Here is a 4,533-nt window from a genome sequence, read left to right as displayed (position 1 = left end):
ATAACTTCTGGGGAGAATATCCCAGACAAGAAACAAGGGAACTGATGAGGATTGGTGGCTCTTTCCGAAACCTAGGTATTCCCTGCCTTACCCCCTGGTAAACATTACCATCGTTCTCCACTCATAAACAAACGTTGTTTTTATAAAAACAACAATAATGGGATTTCGCCTGACGATTTTGCAACAACAAAATACTATGGTATCCCAAACAAGCAAGCCAAACTCGGATTTAATTTTTTTGAAAATTTTCTAATTCGTTCCAAGTGGTGGAGGGTATTCAAAGTTCGGCCCGGCCGAACTTACTGCTTTTTTACTTGTTTTATATCATTTGATACGGCTAAAACGTGCCTCTTCCAAATAACGGTTTTAGACCCTAGGTATCTTGGGACCAAATCTGTTTCAGGACATTTGAAGTCGACCTGGCGATGTCCGTTCATCCGTCTGGTTGGTGCACATGAAGGACGTATCCGATTTGGTCCAAACTTGGAACATCTTAATATTATTATCAAACTTAGATCGAGTTCGGAGATGGGCAATATCGTCCCACTCAAGGTCAAGATTTTCAAAGAAATATTTTACTGCACAGAAAGATAAAGGATAAACAAATGTTGCTACAACTTGGCCAAACCTAACATTTGCATCAGTGCTGGTCAGTTACGAAAATGGATAATATCGGCCTAGTCCATAAAGTACCTCTCTCACAAAGGCTCACAATTTTGGATATGCATGAAGCTAATATAACGCGATATTGACATCCGATTCCATTCAGATTTGGCATGCCTCAATAATTCTGTCAACGATAGATCTGTTAAAAAGATGACAGATATCGGACCATTCCTTCTGGTACCTCCCCCACAAATGTGATGTAAGAGTCCGATTGTCTTCAAATTACTCACATCACAATATTTTTACTAACCCACGGTCTGAAGTGAAGATGGAATTTATCGGTACACACCTTCTGGTACCTCCCCCACATCGGGTTCAAGAATAAAAAAAATACATTAAGTTCGGCCGAACTTTTAATAACTTTCACCTTAGGGAAAAGGAAAAATTACAACCCATTATGACCAACAAATACCAATTTATAGACACATTTATAGGAAAAAGTCAAATTATAGAATATCAGTAGGTACCGCTATATGGGATACAAAATCGTGAACCTATACATACAATGTTTCGCCAACGGAGCAAGAACCCATTAGAACACACAAATACCAATTTTTGAACAAATCCGCGAAGAAATGTACGAAAAAATCATCAAAATACCGAATATCTGAAGGTACCATTATATGGGAGCTATACCAAAACGTGGACCTATACATACAATATTTCGCCACCACGTCCAGAACCCAAATTGTGGACATATACATGCAATTTTTCGCCACCGGAGCTAGAACCTATTATGACCTATAAATACCAAATTTCAAACAAATCCGTGAAAATATGTTGCAAAAATCATGAAAATACCGAATATCGGGAGGTACCTTTATATGGGGACTATACCAAAACGTAGACAGATATATCTCATTTTCAATACAAACCATCCTAGACACAATACAAATTGTTCTTGTTCTTTTATCTGTCATAACTTGGGAAACAAGTCTGCGATTCTTTACAACTTGCTATATCTAAATATTTCTCTCAGCCAGAAACATGAGAGATTTAAGATTTAGCATAGAATTGGATATAAATGTTCAATTTTCTTATAATTTTGGAAATACCATTATTTTTATTTGCATTAGATGAAGTATGAAAATTGATTACTTCGGTTGAATATATCGGTATCTCACGCACATTTGAACATTTTCTAAGAATTTTCACATATCTCACATAAAGTGAAGGAAGTACCCAATATAGTCCAAACCTGGCGCATCGCAATATTTTTATCATATTTATTTTGGTCCGATACGATATGGAAAATATTGGTCCATTCAAAACAGAAGTCAAAACATTTTTAAATAATCGAACATTGGCTGAGGTAATATATCTGCCGGCAAAACCAACTGATACGTTTTAACTTGTTCTTTTTATACCCTCCACCATATATAGTATAGAGGGTATATTAAGTTCGTCATTCCGTTTGTAATCCATAGACAAATTCTCATTAGCGTAAAATTCTGTGACGATTTAGCCCTGTCCGTCCGTCTGTTGTAATTACGCTACAGTCTACACGAATTAAGATAGGAAGCTAAAAATTTGCACAGATCTCTCTTCTGTCTGCAGGCAGGTCAAGTTCGAAGATGGGCTATATCGGTCCACGATATCGTATAACGGCCACATTTCCCAATGAAATTATCTGAAAATCCACACAAGGAGTTCCTTGTGAGTACTTTACCCCCAGACATAGATTTGTCTATATAGGTCCACAATATCGTATATCCCCTCATATATCGGCACCTTCCGATATCAGGTATTTTAAAGATTTTAACAGAATTTTCAATGGATTTTATTTTTTATACCCTCCACAAAAAAGTATGGAGGGTATATTAAGTTCGTCATTCCGTTTGTAATCCATCGACAAATTCTCATTAGCGTAAAATTCTGTGACGATTTAGCCCTCTCCGTCCGTCTGTCCGTCCGTCTGTTGTAATCACGCTACAGTCTAAACGAATTAAGATAGGAAGCTAAAATTTTGCACAGATCTCTCTTTTGTCTGCAGGCAGGTCAAGTTCGAAAATGGACTATATCGGTCCATGATATCGTACATCCCCCATGTAACGGTACCCCCAATATTCGGTATTTTGATGATTTTATCCACATTTTTCAATGGAATTGTCTGAAAATTCACAAAAGAAGTTCCTTGTGGGTACTTTATACCTCGGCAGAGAATTATCTATATAGGTCAACAATATCGTATAGCCTCCATATAACGGTACCCCCAGTATTCGGCATTTTGACGATTTTAGCCACATTTTTCAATGGAATTGTCTGAAATTCCACAAAAGGAGTCCCTTGTGGGCATTTTACCTCCTCAAAAAGAATTGTCTATATCGTGGACCTATATCGTATATCCCCCATAGAACTGTACCCCCCGATATTCGGTATTTTGATGATGTTAGCCACTTTTTCCAATGGAATTGTCTTAAAATCCAAACAAGTAGCTCCTTGTGAGTACTTCGCCCCCTGAGAGAGAACTGTCTATACAGGTCCACGATATCGTATATCCCCCATTAAACGGTACCCCCCGATATTCGGTATTTTGATGTTTTTTGCCATATTTTTTAACGGAATAGTCACAAGGGGTTCTTTTTTCACAAAGGGTTCTTTGTGAGCATTTTACTCCCCGACAGAGAATTCTCAATATAGGTTAACGATAACGTATAGCTCCCATATAACATTTTACAAACGTATTGTTTGAAAATCCACAAATGGAGTTCTTTGTGAGCACTTTACCCCTGAAACGGAATTGTCTATATAGGTCGACAATATCGTATATCCCCCATATAACGGTACACCCCTATATTCGATATTTTGATGATTTTAGCCACTTTTTCCAATGGAATTATCTGAAAATCTACACAAGGAGTTCCTTGTGAGTACTTTACACGCAGACATATATTTGCCTTTATAGGTCCACAATATCGTATATCCCCCATATATCGGCACCTTCCTATATTAGATATTCAGGCATGTCACAGAAGTTTTACGAAATCGATTTATTTCACCCTTTCCAAATCGTTACGATTTGCTTTTGCTTCTTCAGCACTCGTACGTTTTGATTAATCCGGAAAAAAAATCATTTCACATTTTTGAAATAAAAATATGGTAACTCCATGAAAAAAAAGTCGTAAACAAATTATTGACAATTAAAAAAGGAGTTTAAATTGTTTTTTATAATATAAACACCAAAAGTAAAAATGCCAGGGGCTTCAATACTTGCTGTAATGGATGAAGAAATAAATCAGCGGTCTACTGAAAAAATTTGTCGCAGGACATTGAGGAACGCATCAGATCCTTTATCTCACTCAAATGCAGAGTAAGGATCCACCAGCAATGAGTTATTTTCAAATTTATTTTAATAATAATTTATTTCTACAGATTTATAACTTATTATCGGCTAAATAAAGAAGCTTTTGTTTTAGTTTTGGAAAAAATTTCTCCCCACCTCAAACGTTCCAATATACCGGCTATTATCCAGCTTGCAACAACGCTTAGGTTTTTGGCTACGGGTGCATTTCAAGGAGTTATAGGTAGAGATGTGGAGCTAAGCCTTGGGAGAAGTACAGTTTCTACAATTATGTGGAGAGTTATTAATGCAATTGAAGCTGAAATTTGTCCACATTGGATCAAATTAAGAATGTCTTCCGAAGAAAAAAGAAAGTCGAAATTGTACTTTTTTGAAAATTATGAAATTCCAGGAATTGTAGGATGCATTGACGGAACTCACGTTAGAATGGTTAAACCTTCCGAATTCATGCATTAGAAAAATAATAGATTTTTTGTAAAATAAATTCCAAAAACATGTTCATTCTAAGAGAATTTGGTTCATACAATATTTTCTGTTAAATGTATGTGTCTTCTGTTAATTTTTTA

At 36.2% G+C, this 4,533-nt stretch overlaps 1 long non-coding RNA gene across 1 annotated transcript; it reads left to right on the top strand.

Moving 5' to 3' along the window:
* Positions 1–3,630: 3,630 nt before the first annotated feature.
* On the top strand, positions 3,631–4,262 carry LOC109612328 (uncharacterized). The gene is made up of 2 exons (XR_002194459.2): positions 3,631–3,976; positions 4,039–4,262. It is a non-coding gene; the product is annotated as an uncharacterized LOC109612328 (long non-coding RNA).
* Positions 4,263–4,533: the final 271 nt, after the last annotated feature.

Source organism: Musca domestica, unplaced genomic scaffold (assembly GCF_030504385.1).
Source record: "Musca domestica strain aabys unplaced genomic scaffold, Musca_domestica.polishedcontigs.V.1.1 200, whole genome shotgun sequence".
Classification (NCBI taxonomy): Eukaryota; Metazoa; Arthropoda; class Insecta; order Diptera; family Muscidae; genus Musca; species Musca domestica.
This window is presented reverse-complemented; position numbering and strand designations above follow the sequence as displayed.